Genomic DNA, 16,857 nt, shown 5'->3' with positions numbered 1-16,857 from the left:
TTAATATCATGGTGTACAATTTTTCAGTCGTTATTTTACTGTGTTTTACTTTCCACCTACAATGTGAGCTCCCAGATACATAGGTCCTGGGTTGGATAAAAACCAGACTGGCCTGCACCTGTACAAGAAAACCTTACTGGATATACAGGGAACAATGAAATGCATGAAATCACCAGGAATCCAGGCCAGGCCTCCATGGAGAGACAGGTCAGCTACCAAAGCCTAAGGACAGAGCAGATCAGGTGCCTAGAAAGGTATTCTGTCAATTGGGAGAAGTGCCAGAGTAACTGAAGTAATATGTGGGACTCTGTTCTGTGAGTTTGTCTGTTTATATATCCATTGTGCTTTGTACAAATATTTAAGAAAATTAAAACTCCACAACAGCCTCAAAATTCTACTTTGGCCTTGAGTGTGGCCTAGTCGTAGAGTACTCACCTAGTATACAAGATGCCATTAATTCAATTCCTAGGCATTGCATACACAGAAAAAGCCCGATGAGGCTCTGTGCCTCATCAAAATGGTAGCAATGAACAAAAAGTGGCCAAGGACAGTTCCTCTTCCCTCAGTTCAAGCCCCAGGACTAGCCAAACAAGAAATCATACCATTTTCCACACATTTTGAAATATATCTGATTTATCTAACCCTACTTTGTTTTTGACAGTCCAGGGCTTGTGCCACCAAGCCAAACTCCTGGCCTCCAACCTTACTATTTTTAATCATTTAATTTTTTTACATGATCACATTTCATGCTGTCTGTATTAATACCATAAACAGTATGCTTAGTGTAATAATGATAAAGGTAAAACTTAAGAAATTAATAACTAAAAATTCTTTTTATTTTTATTACTTTTATAGCATTAGTGCAATTTTTTGAGAAAAGTTACCTAGAATGTTTATTTTAGAGTTCAAGTAATCCATTTTGGTAAATGATATCAGCCTATATCATTTATTTCAACACGTTTCAAACTATTGTTTTCAATAATGAAAATATAAATGTTTGTTGGAAATGAACTTTATGAATTGGGGGGAAGGGAACGAGAGAGGAAAGAAGGGAGGGGTAACAGGGTTTCCAAGAAATATACTCATCACATATGTAACAGCAATCTCTTTGAATTTGACAACAATATCACAAAAGTAAAAAAAAATTAAAATCTATTTTGGGGACAATTTTTTTGCCAGTCCTGGGCTTAGACTCAGGGCCTGAGCACTGTCCTTGTTTTTGTTTTTGTTTTTTTTTCTTAAGACTAGAGCTCTATCACATGTGCCACAGCACCACTTTTATCTTTTCTTTCCTATGTATGTTGTGCTGAGGAATTGAACCTGGGTTTTTGCTCATGCTAGGCAAGAACTCTTCCACTAGGCTAAACTCACGGCCCCAGTGGGAGGAAGTTTTTGACAAAATATGTAGGACATATGTACACTAAGAAGGAAAAGCCATCAACAATTGAAGAAAAAAATAGTAAAAATATTTACCAAGACAATGACATGCCAGTATCATGGCACATCTCTGTAATTCTAGCTTCAAGAGTGGCCTATTTAGACAAGGAGTTGGTTGTCTGAAGTGATAGAGGGCTATCCTTGAGTAAGCCCTAGGATAGTGCTCCGGCCCTATACTGAAGCCCTGGATCATGCAAAAGAAAATAATTTAACTTCAGTGACTGGCAGCTACCTTAGAGGGTCGAGGTTCAAAGACGGCCCAGGCATAAAAATCTGTGAGACTCTTCTGTCCAAATAACACAGAAATTTTGAAATGACTGTGTGGCTCAGTGGTAGAGCCCTTGACTTGAGCTGAAGAGCACAGGGAAAACATCCAGGCCCAGAGTTCAAGCCCCATGACTGAAAAGAAAAAACAATAAAGCACTATTCTAATGCTGGCGTGTGCTCTAGCAGAAGTTTCCTTGCCTAGCATGCACAAAGCCCTGGGTTCAATTTCTTTATACCACATATACAAAAAATACCTGGAAGTGATCTCAGAAGGTTGGGTTCTGAGGATCAAAGTTCAAAGCCAGCCCATGCACTAAAGTCCATGAAACTGTTATTTCCACTTAAGCACCAGAAATCCAGAAGTGGCACTGTGCCTCAAGGTGTATGGTAATAATCTTGAGCTGAAGAGCCCAGGGACATGGCCCAGGCACACAATTAAAATTCCACAACCACAGAGAGAGAGAGAGAGAGAGAGAGAGAGAGAGAGAGAGAGAGAGAGAGAGAGAGAGAGAGAGAGAGAGAGAGAGAGAGAGAGAGAAGCATCAAAGAGCCAGGCACTGGTAGCTGAATCCTACAATTCTAGCTTCATATCTCTGGCCATAAAAGAAATGCAAATCAAAACAACTTTGAGATTCCACCTCACGCCAGTCAGAATGACCATTACCAAGAAATCTAGTAAGAGATACTGGTGGGGAAGTGGCCAAAGGGGATCACTACTACACTGTTGGTGGGAGTGTAAACTCATTCAGCCACTAGGGAAAGCAGTGTGGTGATTCCTCAAAAGACTGAATATAGAGCTCCCTTATGACCCAGCAATTCCACTCCCTGGCATCTACCCAATTGTCCAGAAACAAGGACATACTAAAGCCACTAGCGCAATGATGTTCATTGCAGCACTATTTACCATAGCAAAGATATGGAACCAATCCAGATGCCACTCAGTAGATGACTGAATCAAGAAGATGTGGTACTTATACACAATGCAATGCTATGCTGCCATCAGAAAGAATGATATCTCCCCCTTTGTAAGGAAATGGAAAGACTTGGAAAAAGTCGTATTAAGTGAAGTAAACCAGACCCAAAGAACATAGGCTCAATGGCTTCCCTCATTTGTAATAATTGGTACACATCTAGGACTCTCCTAGCAGAGGATTACAGTACTCAAAAACCTAGGTATATAAGGTCATACAGGATGAGACTAAAGGAAAGTATCTCCAGGATATGGAAATGAGAGCTTTATCTTGTGTGATTGTTGTTCTTAATCTACTATGTTATTTCTCATCTCTTTTTTTGCCTTGTGGTTAATCTCATATTGTTACTGTATCTGACTTTGTTACCTGGCATATTGTATATATGTTTATTTGTTTAATTGAAATAGGAAAGGGAAGGGGGAAAACAAGATGATTGGGAAGTGGTGGGGAGAGGGAACTGGGGACAAAACCATGAGGAGGAGTATCAATGTGTGAGAAGTAATGCAATCCACTACCTGTAAATGTAATTGTAACACCTATATACATTACCCTAACAATAAAAAAAGAGACTGCAATAAAATATCTGTAGAAAACGAGGCTGGATGATGGAAACAACCAGATGCCCTACTACAGATGAATAGATACAAAAACTGTGACACACACACACACACACACACACACACACACACACACAAATACAAACACACACACTAGAGTTCTACATAGGTAACAGAAAAGATGAAATAATGGATTCTCAGGGAAGTGGATGAAATTAGAGCGAATCATGTTGAGTGAGATAAGTCAGGACCAAAGGAACAAAAGGCGCATGTTAGCCTTAATATATAGGTATTAGATTCAAACAGTACAAGAGGGATGCCTCAATAGTTGCTTACCCAAGGTTATGAACATAGTCCTGGCCCATTACCATCCCAGAAGCCAAAACTGCAAAAATACCAAAACAAAAATGTGAAAATGTTACAATTTTTCAGAAAAATCCAATGAGACAACATAGTATATAGGTTGTTAAAGATTTGGTAGAAAAATGGTGGAAAAAATACACACACACACACACACACACAAATTCAACATGAGTTCATATGATGCAAGAAACACGGCACCAAAAGAATTTTCCCTTGCTGGGCATAGTGATGCAATCCTATAATCCTAGATACTCAAGGGGCTTGAGATCTGAGGATTGCGGTAAAAAGCCAGTCCAAGTACTACTTTCAATGAGACTTTCGTAGACTTTGTGAGATAATTAGCCACCAGAAACTGGAAGTGGTGTTCTGGCTCAGTGGGTAAGGCAGTAGTCTTGAACTGAAGAACTCAGGAACAACACCAAGGTGCAGAGATCAAGTCCCATGACCATCAAAAAAGATTCCCCAGTAAAGAATGCTCCTTGGCCCGGGAGTTTGGCTTCCTGGTAGAGTGCTTGCCTAGCATGCAGGAAGACCTGGGTTGGATTCCTCAGTACCACATACATAGAAAATGAAGGAAGTGGTGTTGTGGCACAAGTGGTAGAGCACTAGCCTTGAGAAAACATAAGAAGAATGCTCAGGCCCTGAGTTCAAGCCCCAGACTGACAAAAAACAAAAACAAAACCAGGTCACCTCCGCAATGTCATTGAAAGACATCACTAGTGTGACAGCTTTTTCTCACATCAGAAAAACTAGAAACATCCTGCAGCAAATCTGCACTCAATTTAAGCAGACCATAACATTTTGTAATCGGCTAAAGGTTCAAGTCATCTTTATCTGATTTAGAAACATATTGCAGAAGCTCAATTTGTCTTGCTTTTAAGGCTTGGATACCTTAGGTTCAAAACCTGGAAATGTAAAAGTATGTTAGAAATAAAAAGCAACTCATCAGAGAGCCTTTCTTTCTTTCTTTTTAATTCTTTTTGCTGTTGACAATGAACAGAAGATTCTGGAAGTATGGCTGCAAAAGGAGGAAAATGAGGTAGTCAGAATCTGTGATTTTGCCACAAATTTTCCTAGTTTAAACATTATACATAGGCTGGAAAAGCATAAAGCCTTCTTATGAGAGAATAATCTTTTTTGTCTCAAATAAAGTATTAAACTCTCCACCAAAGATGAATCCACAGTCCATCAGTTGGTAGATAAATACTATAAAGGCAACTCATTTCCAGTTTAATATACAAACAGAATTAAATTTAAAATATTTTTCCCAAAAATAATTGAAACAAAAAAATCCCCGAATCTTCATTGAAAGTAGTTATGACTGAAATACACTTAGGGATGTATGAACTATTTTTCTATTAATGTAAAAGTATCCTAGGGTTGCATTTAGCATTTGTACTCTACTTCATTCATTTACATATTTAAATACCATGTTATAACAATATTTCTCACCCAAAGTTAATTCAGGAAAAAATAATAATAGTTGTCAAGTGGCACATTTCACAGTATTTAAATATTCAGTGCTTGCTTGTGCAATGACTTGCGATCTGTCATTTAACCTGCTTTGGCCAAAGAGACATCAATACAGAGGATATAAACCTGGTTTGAGAATTCCCTAATGCTCATGTTATCAAATATTCATGTGAAGAATTTGACCATCCCATTAGAGATACAGGACCAAATAAAGATGTAACATAAGAAAACTGCTCATAGGAGTGGCACAATCCAAACAAACCATCCTCAGCCAAGGCAGCAGAAGATTAAAATTTTATATGGCTTCAATAATCATGGCCAGGAGTTTGGCCTAGCGGTAGAGTGCTTGCCCATATGCACGAAGACCCAGGTTTGATTCCTTGGTATCACATACAGAGAAAAGCTGCAAGTGGTGCTGTGGCTCAAGTGGTGGAGCTCTAGCCTGAGAAAGTCCAAGGACTGTGCTGAGGCCCTGAGTTCAAGCCCAGGACTGGCATAAAGATCTCAACACAAAAATCCCAAACTATAGACACCCCAAAATGTAGATCCATAAAATTTAAAAAACAAAAATTAGCGACCGTGAGTTTGGCCTAGTCGTAGAGTGCTTGCCACGCAAGCACGAAGACCTGGGTTCAATTCCTCGGTACCGCATATTTAGAAAAAACTGGAAGTCGTTCTGAGGCTCAAGTGGTAGAGCTCTCACCTTGACAAAAGTCCAAGGACAGTGCTCAGGCCCTGAGCTCAAGCCCAGGACTGCCCCCCCCAAAAAATTAAGAAGGGATATCAAGGTTTGTAAAGTAATGCACATTCTCTCTCGTGATATAATGTAACACTTCCATTAATTATAATAAAAAAGAAGTAAAAAAATTAAATAGCTATGTGTGTTTACTTGTACTCTGTAGATTTCAGCGCTCATGAAGGCTAAGGCTGGAGAACCTACGGTATGAAGCTAGCCTTGTTTTCCCATTTAGTTCATATTCACACATCTTTGTTTAGGAAAATGATCTTAGTGTTCATGCCGCCAAAAAAGAGGGGGGAAGCTTTTAATCATGTTTGCCAAATGTTTTACTGAACAAAAAATTGTGGAGTGTCAGGTGCTGTAGGTCTGGAAATCATAAACTTGTCTCTGTTTTCATAGAGCTGGGAGCTGATTTATATGGGCAAATTTAGTCATATCGCTTGGGTTGTAACATGATCTTCTGACATGCACCATCTTTCAAAACAATTATCTGGTGATACTAAGGCACTGTTAAAATTATCTGTTGAGAGAAATAACTTTTGTAAAGGAATCTCAAAACATTTAAAGAACAGAAAGGAAGGATAAACACATCTTTTTTAACATAAAAAATCACATCAATATTATGCTTTCACAAAGGTCTAGAAAAAGAAGAAGAAAATTTATGCTGAGTACACAGAAATGTTGCAGATTGTCCTATATATGCCGCACATGTGCAAATCCATATGAGAAAGTGAATTATACAGTCATAGTCAGTTGGCAGGGTTCAGAGAATCATAGCCTTCTTTCAAGAGGTCTCTCCAAGTCTTAAGGAAGCATGCATTTTCTGTATATTTAAGGGCAATCTCTTCCACCTGAGCTGATACTGCAGATGTGGCCTCAAGAAGTTTGGTTAATGAAAACGATGTGTCTCTGATCTTCCGTGCCACCTCCTCCAGGGGGTCCACCACTCCAACTCGGAGCCCTCCAGCCACTCTCGCAGGAGGAAAACGTGTCCAAAGACGAAGGAGAAGACGGAGGTGGGAGAGGTGGCGAGCAAACCTGAATCTCCTCGGCGGACACCATGGAAAAATGGCTGGCACCATGGAGCAGTACCCGAACAGCCAAACCGTCACCTACTGTCTTTCCAATGATTGTCTTTAATCTGCTACGTTATCTCTCATCTTTTTTGCTGTCCCTTGGTTATCTCATATTGTCACAGTATTTCACCTGGTAATCTGATATATTGTATACGTGCATATTTGGTTATTTGAAGTTGGATACGGAAGGGAGAAAAATAAGATGAAGGGCAGGGTGGGGGAGGGAAATGGGGACCAAGACATGAGAAAGGGTATCAATGTTTGTGAAGTAATGCACTGTCTATCTGGTGAATGTAATGTAACTCCAACATATGAAAAAAAAAAGACACCCTGCAAATTCAGTGGAGGCTTTTGCACTTATAGAAAAGTAAAAGAATTGTGCAAAGAAATCAGGCAATTCAAGAGGCTAAGCATTCATTACCCAGTTAACAAAGCCAAGTTGAGCCTACTATGTGTATATGTGTGTGTGTCGCTCATGGGGCTTGAACTCTGGGCCTGAGAGCTGTCCCATCAAAAACAGCACCATGCTTACCTGTACCCAGAGAGCACCCATTGCCTCCCAACAACCCTAACAGGGCACTTTCTCATCTGTGGTCAGCTGGGGAGGAGCGGAATGCACCACCGCCTTGCAGAAGGTGGGAGATCTCATGTTTGGAGTCCCCCAGTCACACCCAGATAGACTGGAACCTTCCACCAGAAGGTGGATGTATAACTTACTAAGTGGAGAAGAAAGAATTCTGAGCGTGGTGAGTCCATGGTGCCCAACATTGGTGCTGGCCACGGTAATTCGGCATTCATCCCCCCTGCCAGCGAGTTGATGGTTAGTGTCCAATTCACCAGAAGTGAGCAGCAGAAGTGCAGTGGAAGTGCCTTGGAGTCAGAGCTTGGCTCCTGCTAGTTTCATCATTGCCCCTCGACTCCACCCTGCAGTAAAGAAAAAGCAAGGCCAGTGTGCCCTGACTCGGCAGAAGGAGAAGCAACTTCTGCAGCCAGTGACTCTGGGACTGGTGGCCCTGGTTATCCTGCCCTACATGGGACTGTTGGTTCTGCACCAGCAGCCCGACTGGGATCAGGGGCCATGCTGGTTCCTGCGGCCAGTTAAGTGAGTGACTTGGGGTGGTGGGGCCAGGGATGCTCCATCCATCTCCCAGGCAATGGTTTCACTACAAACCTGCAGCTCATTCTTCTCCTCCTCATGTCTGTGTACTCAGAGATGACTCTGGAAGGGTATTACTATTATTATTATTATTATTGCTGTTATTATTAATGCTGGATGGGGTAAACTGAGGCACCTAGTACAGAGATTTATCCACTCAAAAGAGTTAGCATTAGAACCCAGGGCCCTTGATAACGAATCCAGAACTGTAGCGTCAAAAATCCAGACTTTTTTTAGTCTTCTTTTTTTCTGTTGCCTACTCCTGTCCCCAAACCTGCTCAAGCATTCTCATTCTGGAAAGCACCCTGTCTGCATGTCTGTATCCAGGGTATGATGCCTTGGTAGGACTGGTTCCCTCTTCACCTCTCCTCCCCACCATCACTCCCACCTGCTGAGTCTGGTATTTCTTCTCAGGCAATCTGTTTTACAATATACCTGCTCCCCTCACTCTCTGCAGCTTTCCCCTTACTATTTCTTTGTGGAGCCCTGTGGATTCCTTGGGGAGTGAGTGCTATGATCTTCTTGGAGTTTCAGATCCCTTGCATGGAGTGCAAGATGAATTTCTGGTTCCTCAGGAACCTGTCACTTTTGAATCTTCAGTAGTAGAGGTGTACCAGTGGAGGGATGCCCCAAAATGTTCCAGAGTTTCAGTTCCCTGAGAGTAGAATGCCTCATACCTTCCTTCCATCCTCTGATCTGATGGGACATGCTTGGTTTTGTTTTGTTTTGTTGCCACTTCTGGGCATTAAAATGAGGGCCTGAACACTGTCCTTGAGCTTTCTCAAGGCTAGAGCTCTACCACTTGAGCCACAGCACCACTGCCAGCTTTTTTCTATTTATGTGGTAATGAGGAGTTGAATCCCCGTCTTTGTGCATGCTAGACAAGTACTCTCCCAAACGCCTGGCCCCAGGACATGGTGTTTCTTGTACTACAAACTGATCATGATCACATGATCATGGTCAGAATTGTGCCTCTTTGAAACTCACTCATGAACCTGCACATGTGTACGTGCATTTTTACTAAATTAGCATTTTCTTCCTTCATATGTGTATGAGTATTCAGATCCTGGGGCTTGAGCTCAGGACCTGTGCATTGACCTTTAGAAATTTTCAATCATAGCTGGCACCCAACTTCTGGGGTTTTGGTGGTTCATTATAGAAAAGAGTCTTACAGCATTAACTGCCTGGGCAGGCTTAGAACCAGGATTCTCAGATCTTAGTCCCTTGTGTGAATCATTGGTACCTGGCTTGGACTAGCATTTTCCTGCTCCATCACTGTGGGAAACCAATATGAGTCTGGGGTCTAACAGAGTTATACTCGAAAGGCCTATATTGAGGACAAAGGGTGAAGAGTACTTTCTTCCTGCCTTCATGCAAGGGTGGAGTGACCTTTTTGCGTATATTCTCACGGGTCGTGTCAGTGTGCTTTGATAGTATTCCCAGACTTATTTGGTTGCGCTCTCCCTCCAGGAGATAGATTTGCTGAGAATTACATGATAGTTGAGAGTAGATGATTCTTTATGCAAACAATAATTCTCAGAATTCTTGTTATTATTCAAGTATGGAACTGTAGCTTGATTGCCAACATAAGCAATTGCTTTCTGTTCTCTTGTACTAAGGTATAAAATGGACAAGCAGTTTAATAAAGTTGTCAGATGCAGCAATTGCTCTGGACCTCCCGAACCCCTCTGTCTCTGTCTTATTTTCCTTTTAGCCTCTCAGCCCTACTCTTCGAGGACCCTTGGCCGACTGGCTCCGGCACATCACATCACTCCAAATCTCTCATTTTCTGACAACTATATGGCATGCTTGAATTGCTTTGTATAGTAGCACATTTCAGATTTGTTTATGGGGTTGTGTATCAGGGTCAGATTTGAGTGAGTATTGGCTGTCCTCAAGGGAAGAGGCTGACTTTGAGGTTGATGGTTTTCTTTTGTCCTCAGTATCAGGCTGTTATCTGTTTTGGTATCTTGAGCCCAGTGGGTTCTTGACACGGAGCTAATTAGTAGTGGAGTAGCAATTCTACCTAGTTGTTGCAAACTGCCAGGAGCAGTCAGCTTGATCTTTATGTATGTTTATTTTTGTGAGTCATGGGGCTTGAACTCAGACCTGGGTTTGTCCCTGATCTCTTGAACTCAAGGCTACCACCTTACCCCTGGAGCCACAGTCCCACTTCCTGTTTTCTAGTCCTTAATTAGAGATAAGTGTCTCCCAGTCTGTGCCCACTTTTGGCTTTAAACCTCCATCCTCAGATCTCCACCTCCTGAGTATCTAGGATATAGGCTTGAGCCCGCACACCCACCTTTATGGTAGATCTTTACTCTTCTGAAAATGAAGAACATTAGAACACTTCTTTCCTCAACCCAAGATTCAAATCTTGATAGCCAGGCTAATGTTTCTCCCCTTTGTATCTTGTGTGTGTGTTTCTTTCTTGAATATCTTTCCTCAAGGTGTCTGGATGCAAGGACTGTATCCTAAGCTCTGCTGTGGATTTGCTGCGTGTGTTCATCATCAATCATCTGTGTTTCTACACCTTAATTTCTCTGTAAACTATGATTAATGGAGAGAAGAGCCATTAGTTCCTTGGCTGGCCTTGAACATTGATCCTCAGATCTCAGCTTTCTGAGTAGCAAGGATTACAGATGTAAGCCACAGTGCCCGGCTATTCTTTCTTTCTTTTTTTGTGGGTCATGGGGCTTGAACTGGCCTGTGTGCTGTCCTTGAGCTCTTCCGATTTAGACTAACATCATACTCTTGAGCCAAGCCCCACATCCCATTTTCTAGAGATTAATTGGAGAAAAGAGTGTCAAGTCCTCAGCCTGTGCTGCCTGAGAGCCTAGATCCTCAGATCTCAGCCTCCTGAGTAGCTAGGATTACAAATGTGAACCACCCCACCGACTGTTTTTTTTTTCAATGCCACTGCTGGGGCTTGAAGTGGGACCTGGGCATTAACACTTAGCCTTATTTCCCTCCTGAAGTTTTCCTCCTGAGCCATAGTACCATTTCTGGCTTTTTCTGAGTAATTTATTCGGGGTAAGAGTCTAATGGAGTTTTCTGCACATGGTGTCTTCGAGATTCAGTCCACAGGTGCCAGCCTCCTGAGTAGCTAGGACTATGGGTGCAAGTGTTCTTTCCCAACCCCAGTTTGTATTTTTTGCCAGTCCTACACCCTGAGTTTAAGGCCAGAGCACTGTCCTTGAACTTTCTCAATGGCTAGAGCTCTATCACTTGAGCCTTGGCACCATTTGCAGTATTTTTCTATGTGTGTGGTACCTACGAATTGAACCTAAGTCTTCGTGAATTCTAAGCAAGCATTCTACCACTAGGCCAGAGTCCCAGTCCCCTCGTTCATATTTTTGATGGTCTTTTTTGTCTTACAATTGGAACCATGTGAGCCACATCTTCTGTTTTGTTTCTCTGTAGTTTCATTTTTCCTGTTAAGTAGTGATGAGTCAAAGACTGGGCTGTGAATGTGGCTTAGTGATAGAGTGCTTGCCTAGCACACATGAAGCCCTAGGTTCAGTTTCCCAGTATCACATAAACAGGAAAAACTGAAAGTGACACTGTGACCGAAGTGCCCCGGTCCTGAGTTCAAGACCCAGGAATGGCTCATGCCTGTAACCCTAGCTACCCAGGAAGCTAAGAGCTGAGGATCACCATTCACAACCAGCCTGAGCAGGAAAGTCTATGAGACTGTTGTGTCTAATTAGCCACCAAAAATCCAGAAGTGGAGCTGTGGCTCAAGTGATAAAGCACTATCCTTGAGTAAAAATACTTATGTTCAAATCACTGAGTCAGCAGCCCCGAGTTCAAGTCCTACTGCCCACCACCGGCACAAAAATTAAAAAAAAAGAAAAATAGACCAAGTTATTTCTTATCTTTGGGCCTACAACACTTGTGGGTATATTAACACTTGTGAGTATGTTTATGTACGTGCCTACGTTCTTTTTCAGATCATAGTAGACTTATGCTTTTCTGTTCTTTCCCAGGTTTGGCACAATAATTTGATTACAACACCATACCTGAAGATGCTATGGGTCAATATGAAAGTCCCTGTGTTCCTTTCCCTTTGCTACCATGATCTTGGAAGAATGTCAGTGTGGAGACTCCACCTGGTGGCCTCTGTTCCTCACAGGAAGAACAGAATCGCCCACTAAGTCACTTGAATGCATTTTGTGAGTAGAAATAAGATGGGGATGTTTGTTGCTGCAGTGTTCCATGGCTGTTACTGACTCATCCTGGCAGAACCCTTCTTTGATGGCACTTTAGAGGTCTCAGAGTCTGTCAGTACAGAATAGGGACTGAAAATATCACCAGCTGTCCTTCCCTAAAACCTTGCTACAAGGAGCCAGTGGCTCACACCTGTGATCCTAGGTACTGGGTAGTTTACCAATTTGAGGATTATGGGTCAATGCCATTCCAAGGTAGGAAAGTCCTTGAGACTCTTATCTCCTAAAAAGCTACATGCTAGCCTGACCTGTGGCTCACTCCTGTAATCCTAGCTATTCATGAGGCTGATATGTGAGCATCCAAGTTCAAACAATCTTGAGCATAAAAGCACCTGATACTCTTAACTCCAGTTTACCTCCAGAAAAGAGAAGCACTCTTGGCTCAAGGGCAGGTCGGTGGCCTGGAGCTGAAGTGATTAGGGAGGAACAATGCCCAGACCCAGGAGTAGGGTGGTAACCTTAAGCTGAAGAGCCTAGGGACAGCACCCTGGATGAATTCAAGCACTATGACCCACCAAAAAAAAGATGCGGATTTGATATGTGACTCATGTGGTAGACTGCCAGTGTGGTAGACTGCCAGCCTTGAACAAAAAAGCTCAGTGACAGAACCCAGTCTTTAAGCTCAAGTTCTAGCACAGGGGCACATACACACTAGTGGCCTATGACCTGAATCCTTTCCTCTGTCCATGTAACATGCAATAAGTGATGTCCAAGAGACAAACAGGGTAGAGGGATTCTGGGTGCGTGTCTGTATGTCGGTGTCTGTCTTATGTGTTGTTGATAAGATAGAGCTTGAACTCATAGTCTGGGTGCTATCCTTAATCTTTTATTTTCAATGTTGGTACACTCTACCATTTCTGGCTCCTTAGTGGTTTATTGGAGTCTCCCTGATCGTTCTGCCCAGGCTGCCTTTGACCTCCAGTCCTTAAATCTCAGCTTTTTCTGTAGCTAAGATTATAGTCATTGGCACTAAGGCATAGATTCTCAACGCTTCTAGGTAAATCTGTTTTATGTGAAACTCAGTTTACTCAATGTGAACTGGTTTTAATAACCCTAGGCTGGTTGAGCCATGCATTTCCTCTTCACAGTGCCTGGCTGGTGCTTCAGTACAGCACTAGATACCCCTGCCTTTTTTGGATTTTTTTTGGCCAGGCCTGGGGCTTGAAATCAGGACCTGACCACTGTCCTTGGGCTTTCTCAAGGCTAGAGCTCTACCACTTGAGCCACCAAACCACTTCTGGCTTTTTCTATGTATGTGGTACTGAGGAATTGACATCAGGTCTTCTGCCTGCTAGGCAAGCACTCTATCACTAGACCAAACTCCCAGGCTGATTAAAGTTTTTTTTAATATTTTTTTATTGTAATTAATAAAAGGGTTACATGATATTTGCCAGATAGAAGGTGCATTAATTCAAATACATTGATACCTTTGCACATATCTTTGTCCCCATTACCCTACTCCCCACCCCCCCCATCTTGGTTTTCCCCCTTCCCTATCCAATTTCAAATAACCAAATACAAATATATCCAATATCTCAGATATCAAAGTGAGATACTGTAACATTATGAGATAACCAAGGGACAGCAAAAGAGATGAGACATAATATAGTATATTAAGGACAACAATCATTCATTATATGGCTTTTGTTTCAATATCCTGGAGATCCTTTCAATTAGCTTCATACTATATGGCCTTATGTATCAAGGTTTTGCTCTATTGAAGATCTCTGCTAGTAGAGCCCAAGGTTTCTACTGATTATGACAAATTATGACACTGAGCCTAAGTTCCTTTGAGTCTGGCTTACTTCACTTAATGTGATTTTTTTCTAAGTCTTTCCATTTCCTAACAAATGGGGCTATGTCGTTATTTCTGACAGCATAGAATTCCATTGTGTACAAATACCACAACTTGTTGATCCACTCATCAACTGAGGGACATCTAGATTGTTTCCATATCTTTGCTATGGTGAATAGTGCTGCAATGAACATTGTTGTGTTAGTGGATTTAGTATGCCTTAGTTTCTGGATGATTGGGTAAATGCCAAGTTGTGCTGGCAGAACTGGTTAAGCACCTGCAGAAAACTAAAGTTGGATCCTACTTTGTCACCCTGCCCTAGAATTAACTCCAAATGGATCAAAGACCTGGAGGTAAAAGCTGACACACTGAAAACTTTACAAAAGGAATAGGCGATACACTAGGCCTCCTTGGCACAGGTTGAAACTTTCTTCATAAGGACCAAGAATCACAACAAATCAGAGAAAGGCTGGACAAGTGGGACTGCATTAAACTGCAGAGCTTTTGTATGGCAAAGACATGGCTAGTACATTAATTAGGAAGCCTACAGAGTGGGAGAATATCTTCACCAACCATACAACGGACAAAGGCCTCATATCTAAAATATATCAACAGCTCAAAAAATTGAATCACTCCAAAGGTCATCTCCAACGTAACAACCATCCCATTAAAGGATAGGCCAAAGACTTAAAGTCTTCTCTGAAGAAGAAACAAAAATTGCCTATAGACACATGAAGAAATGCTCAACATACCTGGTCATAAAAGAAATGCAAATCGAAACAACACAAAGATTCCACCTCACTCCAGTTAGAATGGCTAGGAACAGGAAAACGAATAATAACAGATGCTGGAGGGGATGTGGCCAGGGTGGATAACTACTACACTGTTGGTTGGAGTGCAAACTCATTCAACCACTATGGAAAGCAGTATGGCAGTGCCTCAAAAGGCTAAACATAAGCTCCCCTATGACCCAGCAATTCCACTACTTGATTAAAGTTATTGAAAAGAAAACTAGTCCAGGGCCAGGAGTTTGGCCTAGTGGTAGAGTGTTTGCTTAACATTCAGGAAAACTTGGGTGCAATTCCTTGGTACCACATACATAGAAAAAAAATGGGAGTGTTGCTGGGGTTCAAGTGGTAGAGTTTTTTGCTTGAGAAAGCCTAAGGACAGTGCTCATTCCTTGAGCTTAAGCACAGGACTGGCAAAAAAAGAAAGAAAGTAAGTAGGACAGGCATTGGTCATCCACACCTGTCGTCCTTTCTACTCAAGAGTCTGACGTCTGCGGATTGTGGTTTAAAGCCATCCTGGGCAGTAAGACTGTGAGATTTCTATCGCTGATTAACTTCAAAAATGTTGGAAATGAATCTGTGACTCAAGTGTAGAATTCCAGATTCCAGTCTTGAACAAAAGAGCTCAGGAATAGCATCCAGGCCCTGATTTCATGACCTAATGCTAGCACAAAATGAAAGAAACAGCCAGGCTTTTTAATAAAATGTGTTGTGCTAAGTAAACATCTCTATGGAAGAGAAAATTTAAAAATATTGATCTCAGCTGGGTGCCATGGCTCACACCTGTAAACCTAGCTATTCAGGAGGCTGACATCTAAGATCAGGGTTCAAAGGCATCCCAGGCACCAAAGGACTTGAGATTTTTATCTCCAGTTAACCACTAGAAAATGGGAAGTGGGGCTTGACACAAGGCCAAAGCAGTCACCTTGAGCTGCAGAGCTCATTGCCCAGGCCAAGTTCAAGGCCCATGACCCACAAAAAAGTAAAAGACAAAGTAATAAAAGGGGGAGCCAGTGAGGGAGAAAGGGAGTGATGGAGGAAGGAAGGAACAAAATATAGGATGGATAGGAAGGGAGTGGGGTGGGAGAAAGATTTGGACTTCAGTGGCTCACACCTGTAATTCTAGTCAGAAATCCAGAAGTAAAGCTACCCAGCTCAAAGTGGCAGAGAGCTAGCCTTGATCAAGAAAGCACATGGACAGGGTCCAGAGGCTGTGTTCAAGTCCATGACTGACATAAAGAGAAAAAGAAAGAAAGAAGGGAGGATTGGAAAGGAAAGAACTGGTTCTTTCTAAGAGTTGAGTAAAGTAGAAGGTGCTAGGTATATGGGAACCTCCTGAGAGCAAGAGGGAAACTGAATTTTTTAACCCAGTCCTTGGCTGGTACTGAAGGTGAGATTCCTCATAGCCCCTGCTCTGCCTTAGTTCTAATCTATCTAATTCTCCATAGGTCCTGGGAAGGAGGTGCTGGCCTCTGCTTCATTTGTAAAGATTAGGAAACTAAGGCCATCAAGGACCTCTCCTGGCCAGAAGAGGCAGAGATGGGGTGTCCAATCCCTGGAATTGGAGTCTTCCCATGTCCTTTGTAAAATCTTCCAATCTGATCTTTCTCCCATGCCATCTTCTGGTGGTCTTCCCTACACCATTTTTATAATCAATAAGTTCAGTGAAGTTACAGGATATAATATTTACACAAAAAATAATTGGGGCTAGTGGTTTGGCCTAGTGGTAGAGTGCTTCCCTAGCATGGCTGAAAACCCAGGATCGATTCTTTCGTCCCACATACATAGAAAAAAGCCAGAAGTGGTTCTGTGGCTCCATTGGTAGAGCTTGAAAAAACCCAAGGACAGTCCTCATGCCCTGAGCCCAAACCTAGGACTGGCAAAAAGAATAATAACAATAATATTAGTAGTAGTAATTGGGCTTATGTGAGCAATGAACAATTTAAAAATACTGTATGGAGTCAATTCTATTTATATTGGAATAAGAAATAAAACATTGAGAAATA

General features: G+C 42.0%; 1 pseudogene; it reads right to left on the bottom strand.

Moving 5' to 3' along the window:
• Window positions 1-6,556: 6,556 nt before the first annotated feature.
• LOC150039162 (uncharacterized protein C4orf46 homolog pseudogene) lies at window positions 6,557-6,869 on the bottom strand (annotated as a pseudogene).
• Between the last annotated feature and the right edge of the window lie 9,988 nt (window positions 6,870-16,857).

Source organism: Megascapheus bottae, unplaced genomic scaffold (genome assembly GCF_031878675.1).
Source record: "Megascapheus bottae isolate mThoBot1 unplaced genomic scaffold, mThoBot2.hap1 HAP1_SCAFFOLD_37, whole genome shotgun sequence".
Classification (NCBI taxonomy): domain Eukaryota; kingdom Metazoa; phylum Chordata; class Mammalia; order Rodentia; family Geomyidae; genus Megascapheus; species Megascapheus bottae.
The sequence above is the reverse complement of the archived record's forward strand: the minus strand, read 5'-3'. Positions and strand labels throughout refer to the sequence as shown.